The following is a 16,293-nucleotide window of genomic DNA, read 5'->3' as shown; positions in this document are numbered from 1 at the left end:
ATTCCCCGGTGACATGCTCTAGCGCAAAGTGGTACGGCTGTGTGCGTAACAGCATCCTAGCGAGTCTTAGGGTGACGTTCGCTATGTTTTTCTTCACGATGCTTACCAGTGGTCAGTGACCAGTCTCAATCGTAACACGTCGACCAAAGACATACTCGTGGAAACTTTCTAGGCCGTATACTATGCCTAGCAGTTCTCTCTCTATGTTTGAGTAGCGTGTTTCTGTATCAGTCAGCGCTTTACTCGCGAATGCGATCGGGCGTTTGTCTTTTATGAGGGCGGCACCTAGCCCCCTGCTGGACACGTCTACTTGTAGCGCCAGCGGCTTCGTCGGATCGTAGAATGGGAGGTTGCGCGCCGCACAGATCTCCGCTTTGATACGGTTGAATGCGCGGCCATGCTCAGGACCCCATATGAATTCTGAATGCTGCTTGCAGAGGTCGCGTAGTGGCGCGGTCAGCTCTGCCAAGCAGGGTATGTACCTGTTCAGGTAGTTTACAAGTCCGAGAAAGCTCTGCAAGTCTTTCACGTCGCTAGGGTGGCTCATTTCTCTGACGGCGTTCATTTTGTCCGGATCGGGCGAAATGCCATTCTCGCAGATAATGTGACCATAGAATAAGATGCTTTTACATCGTACCACCAGTTTCTCATCGTTGAAACGTACATTTTTGTCGCTTGCACGTTGTAGTACACAATGAAGTGTAGCGTCGTGATCATGACCGTCCGGTCCCAACCTGTTATGATACGATCATCTACGATTCGGAATACACCTGGTATGTCACAGAATGTCTTATCCATCTGTCCTTGGAACATGTCTTGGGCGCACTTTAGTCCCATGGGTAATCTGCGATAGTAATACCTACCAAACGGCGTGTTGAAGGTAGTCTATGGAACGCTGTAGCTGTCATAAATGCATTTTAAGCATATTATCTTTTCGAATTTCAGAACATGATTCGCATTTTCATAATATGCTAGGCATTACTCCCACGTCACTACGCATTGAGATGAACATTTTGACATTTCCAATAACGTTATTGGCATTCGATAAATCATGTTAGGCATTTGCAATACGTTTGTACGCATCCAGCTAATCATGCTAGGCATTACTCTTACGGCATTAAGCATTGAGATGGTCATGTAAGGCATTTGCAATGACATTATTTGCATTCAGTTAATCATGTTAAGCATTTGCAAAAACATCATTCGCATTTAGTTGATTATGTTTGGCATTTTAAGCAACATCATTTGCATTTAGTAATCATGATAGGCATTCACAATAGCTTTGTAGGCATTCAGTTATTTATATTGGCATTTTCATAAATGTTACAGAAAATTTAGTTTACTGTTAAATGCATTCAGTTTGTTATTTTAGGCATTTCAAACACTGATATAACCATTTTGTAAAAATTGTAAGCATTTTTATTACTGTAATATCCTTGTGACTGATTTTTGAGGCATTTATTTGGTCATTTTACGAACATTTTTTTAACAATTTGATTGGCTTTTAATTAATCATTTTACCACTTTACAAACGTTGGAGTCATGTAAGTAATGATTTTAAGAATCAGCGAGATTTTAAGGCGTTCATCTATTATGACAGGTATTTGTAATAATGTAAAAGGTACTATAGACACTTCGCCATTTATCTTAGGCATTAGCAATATAGGCCTTGGCAATAGCTTTGCATACGAGTATGACATCATGGTTGGTATTTTTAACATTCCGTTGAAGTATCTTTTTTCAAGGAGGGATGACCTCTAACCTCAAATGATTCTATTTTCCGAGTGACCTCTGAACCCAAATGAGTCATTCGCGAAAAATGATCAGATCAACTAACAAAAACGTATGAAATATCTTCTTTTAGGCTTTCACATGGTTGACACTTTCTTTTGTGACAGGAATCACCACATGTAAGTCACATGAAAAGAATATAAATTATTTTCCAACAATGCATTGCTTTCACAGCAAGTGTAAGCTCACTGTACTGACCTAGAACTGAACTGATGAAGACGATGGCGGAGATTCTTGCCTCTCATAACCTTGGGGACGTAATTGATACTTTTGAGGGACATCTTGTGGTATCTCGATCTCGATCTTGTGGTATACAAAGGTCAACGACATAACAGTGAGAAAATACTGGACATAAGAACACACACGAAAACCACAGATACGTTTCAATTCCTACATAGAACATCATGCCATCCAAAATCTACCTTTAAAGGCCTGATCAAAGGCGAAACACTAAGGTACATCAGAACTTGCAACAATGAGAATGACTTTAGTGCTAAAGTCAATTCATTCAATGCAAGATTAGTTGAACGTGGCTACAAACAGGATGAAATCTCTAGAATTACATCACAAACAAAGTTCGCCACCAGAATTACGCAATTACAACACCAGCGAACAGAAAACAGAACGAAAAACACACTTGTGTTCACAACAAGATATAGCCCATACATAAAGACACAAGCTATCAAACTAGCTCTGTGTGAAAACTGGGATCACATAGAAAAGGACGAAACATTAAGGAATTTATTTCCTAAACAACCGATCATCGCTTACAAAGAAATACGAACATAAGCGACACACTGATTAAGGCTAAAAACCATTGCATTAGAAACAAGTCAATGAACGAACGAACACATTACGATCCAAACATAAGCATTCTGGCTTCACTGCTAGAAGCACAGGAGATCAACAATATCGACATGACATAAAACAAAAAAAATACACATATCTTAGGGAGCCGTCATTATTTACGGTCGGGGGGGGGGGTCGGAGGAATTGCTTTCGAAACTCCAAAATTTCGAGTAAACCCCCCCTGCCAACCATGACGTGTTTGAGTAACCCCCCCTCTCTGCTACAGAAAATTTGAGTGATCCCCCCCCCTCCCCACAAAAAAAAATTTGAAAGTTAAATATCTATACAGTAAAATGGATTGCTGCTGCGACAGGCCCTGTACAGACCCTGATTAAACCCTGTGGTGTAGGTCTTTGTCGAAGGAGGTTCCAATTGTGCATGCTGTGGCAGGGGCTGATGTATAGGTCTGTATCCAGTGCTCTGGTGACATGCAGTTATTCTGTAGGATTTTTTTTCAAGAGGGGGAAGATGTGGTGCGAAAGCATAAGCGGTCGCGGGGGGAGGTCAGGAGGGGGTGTCCCCCTCCTGCCATTGGAGCTTTTGAAAAATAGAGATTAAAATGGTGTTATTTGGTGGCACTTGGGGAGTATTTTTTCGTATAAAAAACTCAAAGGAAAATAAACCTGAGACAGTATTCCAAAACTTATATTTCAGTTCACTGATTTCAACAATATTTTTTGAAACCGAAAAAATAGCGACAGACATACATTTATTCACATTTATTATTTATTATTATTTTCCTGCAATAAAAGATGGGTTTGTTGTCAAGGCATTCAACTGGTTTTAACTTTATAGCATCAGAATATGCTTGCTTTACACATTTTCCCCTATCCGTAACCTATACAATGTAGAATATAGAAAGCATACGTTTCTCATTAATGATCAGGCAAGTATATCAATCTTTAATCATGAAATACTGAAAAATGTACTAGCCTCTAACAGAAGGCTTGCCACGTCGAATAGCTGATCATTCTCGTCTGAAGATCACAATAAAGTGAAACACATAGTGTAATGAGATTTTAGTTTCTACTTGAACCACCTGTATTATGATTATATATATATAATATATATATATATATATATATATATATATATATTGTGTGTGTGTGTGTGTGTGTGTGTGGGTGTGTATGTACACAAATACCGGGTATGAGTATACATATCTTTACTATTATTGTTGTATTATTCGTAACTCCACTAAATGCTTCAATACATGTCAACAAAATTGAGTAGCCCCCCTTTCTTGTTCTCCACTTTTTGTGTGACCCCCCCCTCAGATTCCTCCGACCCCCCCAGGCCATAAATAATGACGGCTCCCTTAGGCGACTGAGGAAGAGACCGCTCTGGTTTCGAAACGTGGGGTTAAAAAAAGAGTCACCGCTGTCAAGGACACATCTGACTGCGCCCACGTCTCGCCATGGCTTATTTTAAAATTAACGACTCGTTTGTTACTAGTAATTTCCACACTAACAGCCAAAACACAACTCAGACACTAAACACACCAAAGCACATACAAGACGAGATGGCTGATGTGTGAAGCCACATTCCCTTTATTACACGGCGGCGTCACCTTCACTTTCCTGTGTTTCTGCTTGAATATACGCCTGGCATAACTGTTTAACATGTTAAGACGTAGCTGGAGACCCATTGTGCCAACTCCCAGTCGCATGAGTTGGCCCTCACTCATAGATGGAACAAGCGTTGGATCGATTCGCTCAGCTTCAAAATTCGAAGCCAAAGTACTGAGAGACATTTGTTCGAGGATTCGTTTCATGGCCATGGCGAAAAGTTTGAGCTCAATCCCGGAGCTAATGCGTACAATATCATGCGAATGCCCGTTGGAGACGATAGCAGTAAAAGTGGGTTAAAAGTGCGCGGAATTCGCGGGAGCGCTCTGTTGATTCGGACCTATTGCGCAGACTCGGAGTTGAGAACAGCGCCCTAACAAATGGGCTCTACAATGATGAAAATGCCTAAGACGATGAGCTGAATGACTTTGACTGTATTGTGCACGCCTACTATTGACATGGTAATGAGTGGTCGATCTAAAATAACAGAACAGCGCCCGCACAGTACTATAACAGTATTGCAAATGCCGAAAGTGAACAATCGAGTGCCTTCAACAATCACCTTAATTGTCTATAACATTGTTTGAAATGCCTAACACGATCATTTAAATGTCAGTAATGTTATTGCGAATGCCTAAAATGATAATTTCAATGCCTATAACATTGTTTGAAATGCCTTACACGATCAGTTGAATGTCAGTAATGTTATTGCGAATGCCTAAAATGATAATTTCAATGCCTATAACATTGTTTGAAATGCCTTACACGATCAGTTGAATGTCAGTAATGTTATTGCGAATGCCTAAAATGATAATTTCAATGCCTATAACATTGTTTGAAATGCCTTACACGATCAGTTGAATGTCAGTAATGTTATTGCAAATGCCTAAAATGATAATTTCAATGCCTATAACATTATTTGAAATGCCTTACACGATCAGTTGAATGTCGGTAATATACTATTGCAAATGCCTAAAATGATAATTTCAATGCAGAGTGACGTGAGAGTAATGCCTAACATGTTCTAAAAATGCGAAACAAGTTCTGAAAATGGGAAAGAGAATATGTTTAAAATGCATTTATGATAGCTACGGCGTTCCATAGTAGTCAGTAGAGCGCTTTCATCATCTCCAGTAGCCAGAGTGTGCATCGAGTATACTGAACCACTTTGCACCGTGTAGTCGACTGACTATTTCGTCAAACGTCGGTGTTGGATAGTGCGGTCGTCTGATCACAAGGTTTAAGTCCTTCGGATCTAAGCATAGACGAATTTCACCGTTTCTCTTGGTGACACAGACGCAACTGTTAACCCAGTCGGTTGGCTGTGTGACGGGCTTGATTATTTCTTTCTCAACAAGTCTATCTAACTCGGTTTTGAGAGCGTCTCGAAGGGCAAACGGCACACGTCGCGGAGGGTGTACTACAGGTGGAGCGCTCCGGTCAATTTCAATGTGATACCTGTCCTCGAAGCGACCAATCCCCTGAAATACAACAGTGTACTGGTGAAGTACTCTTTCTCGCGCGCGGCGGGGTCACCTTTCAGTCTTGATGATTGTGACGTCATGTCCGACCTTGTATCAGGCTTCAACACTATCGTCAGCAATGTCAATGTTGTAGTGAAAAGTTAACCAGCTGTAGTGCGTTGCATGTGGGTAAGCCTAGTAATACAGGACCCTCTGATTTACTCACGTGAAATAGGCAGCGTTCAGTCCGCTCGCGGTGAGATATAGCGTGAGGTAACACGTACCATACGACTCAATGGTATGACCTCCATAGGCGACTAGCCTGGTGTGCGATGGTTGTAAACCTGGTAATGCCTCTGTGCTACCTTGTGTAGGCACAAGCGTGTGATACACTGATGCAGGCATTATATTTCCCTCTGCGCCAGTGTCTATCTTGCATTTGATGACTCTAGTTCCATGCTCAGATTTGGCAGTAAGAGTAACAAAGGCTTGTTTCTCGCTGTTTCTATCGATCTCTCTGCGCGCCATGTCTGCTTGGAGCGTGTGGAAGTAGACAACGTCGGCTTTTCCATCATCCGCTGTAATTTCTCTATCGGCCTCTTTCACCGTGTGAATACGAGCGGTTGGTTTAGTGTCTTTGCTGGGTGATCTACACATTTTTACCCAGTGATTTCTCTTGCCACAGCCTCTGCAGGTAGATCCTCGGGCGGGACATCTTTCGTCCTTATTGTGGCCCTGCCACAGTTGCCGCACATCGGGTGATGGGCCCGATGCTGACTGTGTATTCAGCGCCCTTCGTCCAGTGGCCATTTCTTTCGTTTGTCAGTGCATTGTAAACGGCATGTACTGTCTCTTGTGCACCGGCGTCCAACTGGCGTGATGTAGCCTCGTGTAACTGAACAATACGGATAGCATCCTGGAGCATGGTTTTCTCACCAGCTTTGAGCAATTTTGGCTGTATACGACGAGAGTTGATACCATATCTAACATGTGTTCATCTGGTTCTTTGTACTTGCAGTCAGCGCTGACAAGTCTGATGCGTTTCATGAAAGTGTCAACCGGTTCATTCGCCTCTTGCTTCAGGTTGCGCAGCTTAAATCGTGCCACTCTGAAGTTACTGTGCGTTTGAGGTACGCCTCAAATTTCTCCCAGTGCTTGCTCAGATCATCTTTGTCGGCGCTTGTCAGCTCCCACGACTTCGCTATGTCGCGACCTTCCTGCCCTATCCTAATCAATAAGATAGCGTATTTTCTTCTTTTTGTCGGTGGATGTTAAAGGACCTTCGAAGTACAGCTCGCACAGGCTTTTGAAGTTGGTGAGGGCAGTGCTGGGATCTGCAGCATGCCAGTCCATCTTGGGCGTTGGTAACCACTGATTTCGGCCATGTTGCGCAATATGAAGGGTAACTGTGTAACGTATGGGTGTTCTCAGGTCACGTCCAATCGTTCACGGATCCAGCGATGAGGGACTGCTTATCGGCTGGATCCCACTCCTGACACCATGTTGTGTTCTTGGGTGAACATTTTGGTTCGATTCTATATTAGTGACAACTGGACGACTGACATTTAGTTGAACACCAACAAGTAAACTTTATTCAAGAGACGTAGACATGCTACATACACATCCGCCATGCCATGTGGGGAGAGCGTATATGTGCGGATGGCGGGGAACTATTATGTGACTACATTTGCATATATGAAACGATACAATCAGCATGCATACATTAATTAACTCAATAACAGAACAGTGAGTGTTGACTTCTAAATTCCAGTCATTACAATATGAATGAAGTTTATCAAAGCAACGTTGTAATCAAGCTTATGATTCTGAAATTAATACAAGATCATCAGCATATAATAGGAAATTGATCAGAGACTGTCCTAAATTAACTGGTTCACACCTATCATCAAAGTAACCTGATCAATCGTTAACAAACAGATTAAAAGAATGGCACTAATATTGCAACCTTGCCTAACTCCTTGCATTGATTTGAACTGTCGTGTGATTCCACCATTAATTTTATACTGTATTTGACTTCGTCATACAGCTCGCAATGCTTCATGGTGTAAGTACATACAGTCACAGGTGCTCAAATCAACCAGTGATCGCGAAGCCCCCTGTAACGTACATAAAGAGCAGGGGGCTTCGCGATCACTGGTTGATTTGAGCACCAATGCATACAGTCACCGACATCATCGACCCGTCCCCCATCGTGGCGCCTAACAACACAGAATAAATTTTAAAAACCAATCTGAGAACTGTAATCACCGTGCAATTGTCGCTTATGATATGGATGATTCTGTTTTATAATTGTCTTACGAAGTTACGTTAAATAAGAAATCACACGGTTTCGTTAGGGTTTGTTTACATACAGGCCTACTGGCAGCCATTGTTGTAGGTCATCGGTCAAAGGCTAGCTCGTAAGGTCAACTTATCGCCCTCACGGCAGGAAAAATCATACACTTTTTTTTGGTTTTTTTTAAGTACCTTCAAAGTTCGTCCAAGAGTTTCTGCATTCCCATGACGGGTAAATTCTCTCTTTGTTGGTGCTTAGTCGACACTATTCTGGCAAATCGTTGCTGTACGGTGCACGCCGAGTTTCGCAAAAATGTTGCGATACTCTTTCCTATACTTTGCAATCTCGGGTCGTAAACTTGACCCCAACACGATCGAGTTGTATGATTGTGTACAACTAAAATAACGTCTGTGATTGTAACTACCCCAGCGAAATGTCAACTGTGGTGAACTATGGTCAACAAGGTATTTGATGGTTTTTGATGTTTGACCATGAACTACCATGGTTGGCTATATATGAGACCACAGTAGGCATTCCAATACTATGGTCTACCACAGTTAACCACGGTCAATCATGGCTGACCTGTTTATGGATATCAGCTACCATGGTTGACCATGGTATTTGATGACTGATTGTATTTATGACCATGGTTATCGATTGTCAACTATGTTTGACCATGATATTTGATGACTCATAGTAGTTTATTATTGATGCCCAATTTTCTTGATGATCATTAATTGATAATAGGCTGTATGTATATACACTCCTATATATAGTTGAGTCTCTTGACATCATTCACAGTTGTTAGAGAGAATTAATGTCATTGCCCGGGAAGCTTAGACCAATTTGCTGTATTCTTGTTCATGTCAGAAGACTGTGGACAAATATCGAGCTGAATTTCTTGGAATTATTGACATGGAGGGCATGAAAGCACTGCTGCAATGGCAGGAAGTTAAGACTATCTCAGTCTCACTCAATGTTTGCCTCGAAACATGATATCAACATAGGCAAGGTCATAGGTCCATTGTCATTGGACCTTTGACCCTTTACCATGATGTCACATTACATAGAGCAATGCATTTGATTGGCTCATTTGAAGCAGCCATCTTCAAAATTCACTTCAAACGGATTGTCTGTTCAGTGAACAACTGGAAAAGTAGCTGTGTTTTTACATCTACTTTTCGAGAAATTTTGGATTTTTTTGCTCATCGAACATTCAGGGAAACAATCAGAAGATGTTGGAGGATGATCTTTGATAGAATCTGAAGGGCTTGGCTGTTATTGCAGTGGACACTATTAAGTTTGCTGATCCTTAAGCGAGTCTGTCAAGTTATAATGTCACCAGTCAGGGATCACTGTGTTTTGCAGAGTTTTGGTGACGTTTATACCAAGATTTTTTTCCGTTCTGACAATTTTCCACCCAAGGTTTTGTTTCAAAAATCATCATATACCATTGGTCGGTGATCATGGTTGACCAAGGTTAATAACATGGTCAACCACGTTTGATGCCAATGGTCAACCATGGTTAACCATGGTTAACTACCTTGGTTTACCACGGTTGACCATGGTTGGTTACCATGGACAACCATGGTAATTTGTGCCATTTAACAAACATGGTCGACCGTGAACTACCAAGGTTGACTATGGTCATATGACCATGAACTAACATGGTAGTCCATGTTAGACCACTGACACTTTTGCCGGGGTATGATGATCGCAAACGCCAAAACAATGAAAGGTAGTTCCCTGGTTTGCATGTCTGAGTCAAAGCCTGTCGGGGAGTTAAAAATATGTATGAAAAGTCGTCTGCTCACTCATCAGTTGTAAGTGTGATTTATGACGTCAATCGGCAAAATGTAGCTTTGATCGTTTAACCCATGATAGCTCCTGTGAAGTATATAATACTTCTAAAGTTTCGTAATTTTCTGGAGAGAACTGTAATTTTCACAGATCGATCATTAGGATAGAGAAAATTATGGTCATGCAGAAGTGTACAGCACGTTTTTTACATGGAGTCCACGAATTTGATGCGGATACGATTGGCTCATTTTTTGTGTGTCCATAGAAACGTTCCATTATGAATATTAATTTGTGCTAATGAAAACCAGTCATATTTGGCGATCGGGGCGAGTGATTTTGTTTTAACTAATGGTCTTCCCACACATTTCAAGTTCAAAGGAAATTTCTAAAATTTTATCTATCTCGTGAGCAAATGTTCAGAAGGTGAAATGAAATTGACTCCGTAGGGACTCCCGAGTTCAGAAATAAAAATATCACGAATGCTGCAGAATGTCAGACTTTTGTCATGACATCACAGGCTGCTAAGCGACAGTTATTGCACAAGACACTGCAAACAGACTCCGTAGGGTTATAGCAGGGAGTCTACAGAATTCTGGAGATGACTCCGTAGGGATAATAAATAAAATTATGTATACTTATATGTAGCTAGAAGGATGACTCCGTAGGGTTCCGAAGGGACTCCGTAGGGATGTACTACCACAGCATTGGAAACTACCGCCGGTCCTCCCGTCCGAGACGCGTAACTTTTCAGTCGGACGGGAGGAAAATTGTACTCCACGTCCGTGTGTCGGGCTCTCGATAGTAGCCCATACGGCATACCCAGTAATCTCATCGATCAGCTGCTTCTAGATGTTGTGTAAAATAAACGAAATGTAGTATACCAATACGTCCGACTTCGACGCGCTTATGCTACTGAAACTGTGCAACTGTGTGACGCCGGAACGCAATGCAAGCGAGACATGTAAACACGGGTAAACAGGAAGTCGCTCATACTAGTAAATCTCACACTAAGCGAGATTTGCGCGATATCAGCCAGTGCACATGCGTCCTCAGGGACGATATAAAGGAAAATGAGGGCAACTCCACACATCGGCTCTACCAAGATTGTTTAGTATTACGATATGGTGAATAAAAGGATCATTGCATTTATTTTGTGTGGAATACATGGCGAGACACCGGTGAATCGATAGTGCTTTGACCCTAGTCATGTGATCTGGGTCCCCGGTAAACCGGTTTGTTGATTGAGTGATTCGTCTTAACGGTGTTTCGGAACCAAAAATGGGGTTCCTTCATCAGTCGCTCTCTTGTTTTGTATCCCCTCCGCTTGGTTGTGTAATGAAGTCATCTTCGTCCTCGAGGAGGAGAAGCCAGATTCGTTATTGAGAGAGTTAGCCACTATTGACTGACTCTATAGTGAGCGATCCGGTGTGTGGTGTCATATTATAATTAACATGACCCAGCATCGACCGGAGTTTCTGGACGCTTATAAGGATTTTTGTTTTAGGGCATATTTTGAGCGTTGCTAATGCTCGTTATGTTAACAGTAAATGTTGTACTAATCTGTCAACGATTAGTTTGTTTTAGGCATTTAAATCGATTATCCGAACTTTTAGTTTTGTGTCAATTTTTCATGGACTTTGTAATAGATTTCGGGTCGATATTGGTGCCTGCTTTCCGGTGTTTGAAAAGCATATTGTGAAGGGCTGTTTCGAGAAATAAATCTTGTTTATCTGTGTTTAGCCATTCCCAGGTTTCATGGTTTTGTTAACAATATTTGCTGTAAACGGCCTTTAAAATCGGTTTGGTGTGAGGAGAGTATTGGTTTATTTAATTCATGCCGCCAACTTTGATTACTTATATGGCAGCTCTCTCAGATTTTGATTTTTTCTCAGTAAGCTCAGCTGCAGTAAGATCAGCTCCAGTCCCTGTCCTCAGGGACAGGGACTGGACTCTGATTATGAATCAGACTTTTCTGTGCTCCTGGAAAGTGATGTTGGTAGTGACACTGACTTGATGTAATCTGTGCTTCACTCGTGTCAGCACTGATTTCATCAATGAGACCATGCACAGATCCATGATGAAATGTCCAGTACTCGGTTATCATCAACACAATGTATCAGAGTGTTATCAGCATTGTTATTGTAGAAATGTTGTATTCAAGTCCGGATTAGAATTCATTTCAAACAGTGGAATTCAGAACAGTTTGTTTGTAAGATCACAGTTAATACTCATGTTGAAAATAAAGTTGTTTGCAGTTTGAGGTACATAATGGTTTTGTGTTTTTTGAATGAATGGATTTGTCAAAAATTCAGGACAGGCAACTTTCTGGCAGGACAGGCAAGTTTTAAGAGTTACCAGTCCTGACGTCTGGCAAATATTTTGGCCAGTTTTCAACACTGACTGCCATTCTTCATCTTTTTGTAGTCAGAATTTTTATACTTACATGTAGCCAGAAGAGCTAGAATGTGACTCCGTAGGGGTAGCATGGAAAATGAGGACCAATGGCCTCTGTTGCAATACTTATTCGCGTGAATGTTGCAATACCCTTCGGAACGTGAATGCATTCCCCTACTGAGTCATATATAGGTCACCCAGACTTGCGCAATCCACTTACGCAGTAGCAGTGGTCTATGACTCACTGCCAATGCTTGCTTGCGCAATCTGCTACGCGCAAGCCATTTATATGTCAATGACTGTTGCTATGGATGTGCGGGCTACGTTGAGGGGGATTTTCCCTCCCCCTCCCTGTAGCTATTTTCAGATAAAATGGTGTAAAAATTTTTATTTTATCAAGGAAAACAATAAATACTTACTACTTAGTACTACGTTATTTACAACTTGACCCGCTTCGATGATGTAGGTGGAACAGGACTCGGTATGCTTGCAACCTCCTAGATGATCTTTGTTTTTACACACGGAATATTATTTGCGTTAGTGACCAGGTGAAGGAGGCAAGCGTGCAAACCTACTCAAACCAGCCATCAATGGGCCATCAATTGCAGCTATCATGAACCATGTCTGGTAATATCGGCGTAAATGACTCAAGAGGAATTCAAAGTCTTGTTCCAAGGTCAGCTATGACAACAACAATGACGACCATAGGTCTAACATCTCGGCTACCTATTTCTTAGGCATCAGTTGTAAATCGGCAACAACTTTCATAGTCGGTTTCGACTTGTTCCCGACAAAGCCTCTATAGTATGTTTGTCAATACGAGCTTTTCAAGCACCTGTTTACATCCACACTACGGGGCAAATGGCCCTCGAATTCTTCAGTACAGAGCCGCCAGTGTTGTCAGCCTAGCAATGGTGGTTGCTAACAGCAATGCACAATTCAAGATGGCGGCGCCCAAGAAGAAGTGTCAGTCTCATATCAACAATGCGTTAAATCATGCAGAAATCGCATCCAGAAAGGAACATTTTGACACGTACGCCTATGTAATGCATTGAATTCATTCTCGGAAATACGAGACTTAGCAGGAAGTGTCTTGGAGAAGAATTTTGGTCCCAAGCAAGAACTGCATTGGTGAGCGCTGACACATCCAATGTTTGCCAGAGAGATGGTGTACTGGAATAAGGTAATAATCAGTAGATTACGCCTGAGCCCGACAGTAAAATGTCCCTGGCAAAGTACCTTCACCCGCAATCTACCAAGGGAAGTCTTTGCTCTGGTTGATAGATATGCTACCCGAAACAGCTTATGGATTGAAAGGCGTTCTACAACGTCGGTCATCAACCTTACAATTACCTCGTTGAGTAAAGTGAAATATCTTATCTCGAGGGCCAAATTTGAGGATCAGCAAATAAGTAACTCAGACTTGTTGAAGAAAAACATCCACGGAGAAAAACTAGAAGTGGTAGTAGATAGTGATCGCCCATTTGTTATCAAGTATTCCACCACAAGAGAAGTTGTGAGCGTTAGTTTTCATTATGGCCATTGGAATGCAAATGGAGTACCACAGCATGGACACTGACTTTAGTTGCTTTGGACCGTTAGTGTTTGAAAATATGGACGACTTTCACTTCTGGTAACTTACCTGCATTTCATTGTTCCATTGCCGGTAAATGTAGGGAAAGCACATGTTCTTTCAAGGTATCCCTTACCAAATTTTGTGTCCGGAAAGTGCCCGGAAAGCGCCCGGAAAGTGCCCGGTAATTGCCCGGAAAGCGCCTGGTTCAGTGTCCGGAAAGCGCCCGGTGCAATCTATCATGATGTGTAACTCAATAGTCGGGAAAGCGCCCGTTTATGGCACAAACCGGGCGCCCGGTTTCTGCCCGGTTTCTAGAAGTGTCCGGAAAGCGCCCGTTTTTATAATACAAACCGGGCAAAATCCGGACGCCCAGTTTCTGCCCGGTTTGCGTCCGGAAAGTACCCGTTTATGGCACAAACCGGGCGCCCGGTTTGTGCCCGGTTTCTAGAAGTGTCCGGAAAGCGCCCGTTGATGGTACACAAACCAGGCAAAAAACGGGCGCCCAGTTTATAGAAGTGTCCGGAAAGCGCCCGTTGATGGTACACAAACCAGGGAAATAATGGGCGCCCGGTTTCTGCCCGGTTCCTAGAAGTGTCCGGAAAGCGCCCATTGATGGTACACAAACAAGGCAAAAACGGGCGCCCGGTTTCTGCCCAGTTTACAGAAGTGCTCTCCAGAAAGTGTTCGTTTATGGCACAAACTGACCAGTGCCAGTCTCCTGCAGTTTTGGCGTAATTTTCAAAAACTCAGCAAACTCTTTGCAGCAAATTTGCAGCACACTCCTGGCAGCATTTAAATGTTACTGAAAATTTGCTGCAACTCCATGCAGCAAATTATTTTGCATGTTACTGAACATTTGCTGCAAATACACTTGCAGAATTTCCTTCAAAAGTTGGTATAATTTCACAACAGTCAGCTCTGGAATAAACTTTTACCAATTTCAGTAACAGTAAGAAAACTACATACATTACAATAGACAAGAGATACTGAAAACCAAAGAAGCAACACATTTAAGTGACAGCGAAATTTTTTGTATTGTACCACAAGTTTCAAACTTTTTATCTTCTCAAAAAATATAATAAGTTAAATAAGTTCAGTTCAGATATGTACACAGAAGTTGTAAAATCACTTGTGTAGACATGGCCAATGTCAGTGACATGGTTGAGAAAGAAAACCTGACAACGTAAGGCAGACAGCAGACTGTGGACAGCACAAGATGTGTTTTATCCAACTAAGCAGTGAAATACCAGTTTCACAAGAAATGATGGTCAGCGCAAATGAAGTTATTTAATAAAAAGACAACTGAGAAAAAAAGGTTAAATTCAAATTGTAGTACAATTTATTTTATATGCCATGTTCATTTCATGCCACATAAGTGTCTTCCAGAGATTTTCTTTTAGCTCGAGAAGTTTCATGTAACATTTACATTACTGTCAACGGCTGCGATTTGGCTTTCTGGTCTCTGAATTTCTTGTCCCTTTAGAGTACCAGCAATGCATTCTGAAAAATACAAATCGTTCAGGGAAGAGTGTAAGTCTTTACCGTGTGACCAAACATTGTAAATTTCATGAAAGAGATCAATAATTATTTAAAAACGAGACAAAAATCAAGTTGAAAAATTGAAGCAAACAAATGCATAAATATTTATGAAACATGCATAATATTATGATCGAATTAATAATAATTAAAATGTCCGACAGCGGACAACTTGAACTCGCCGTATGTTGTTTACATACAGGGCGGCGACAATCTGCAAAAATCTCAGCACTTACTATTGTGAAACGAAAGTGAGTTCAGTATGAATCAGTACTCAAAGAAAATTTAACTGTAGGTAAAAATAGCAATACAACGATTACAGAACATAATAGCGATGTACAGACGAACGGTACATTGACTTACATGTACATGATTTGTGAACGGCTCGCAGACAGACGCTGGACGATTCCCGGTTGCAGGTCTCTCCGTGCTGTGTGCACAAACTTAGAAAATATAGTCAGCATCTTCACTGCTTTTCGCGTTCACAAATTTAGAACTGCGTCTGTCCCTGGTACTGTATACACGTTTTTGCAACACTGTGATATCATTTGAATGGTGATTCCATAGAAAGATCACAAAATTGTCAACCAGATAACTCCCTGATCACAAGTACGCAGCCGATGGTACCAAAATCTAACTTCGCGCCGATCAAGCCTCATGACGATAACGGAAGTGCGATCTATAAATCATTACGCGATTGATAATGTAGTCCCGTTTTTAAACGCTTGAATTGACTCTACATCTGCACAATCCGTTATATTTCATACTTAACATAGCATTTAATTTATTATTTTAATGAAAACGGTTATTGTAATCATAGAAAGACTAAAAAGAGAGTAAAAATTCTTTCAGCACGAAGAATTAATATCAATGCGCGAACTGAACTTGATGAACCGTGACCTGAGAGTGTAAACATGTCGACTGCTCAATGCAGGACGCGTTAGACGCTGGCGAAGTAGCGTATTGGATTTTCGTACAGCTGCTTGGGACGGAAGGTAATCCTAAACCTCAAATTTGTGC

At 41.6% G+C, this 16,293-nt stretch overlaps 1 long non-coding RNA gene across 1 annotated transcript; it reads right to left on the bottom strand.

The window, feature by feature from the left end:
• Positions 1 to 15,053: 15,053 nt before the first annotated feature.
• LOC139115765 (uncharacterized) lies at positions 15,054 to 16,010 on the bottom strand. Its single transcript, XR_011548185.1, has 2 exons — positions 15,637 to 16,010; positions 15,054 to 15,237 (listed from the first exon to the last, which is right to left on the bottom strand). It is a non-coding gene; the product is annotated as an uncharacterized lncRNA (long non-coding RNA).
• Between the last annotated feature and the right edge of the window lie 283 nt (positions 16,011 to 16,293).

The sequence above is a fragment of the Ptychodera flava genome, chromosome 2, assembly GCF_041260155.1.
Source record: "Ptychodera flava strain L36383 chromosome 2, AS_Pfla_20210202, whole genome shotgun sequence".
Taxonomy (NCBI): domain Eukaryota; kingdom Metazoa; phylum Hemichordata; class Enteropneusta; family Ptychoderidae; genus Ptychodera; species Ptychodera flava.
Note: the sequence above shows the minus strand (reverse complement) of the source record. Positions and strands in the feature narration are given on the sequence as shown.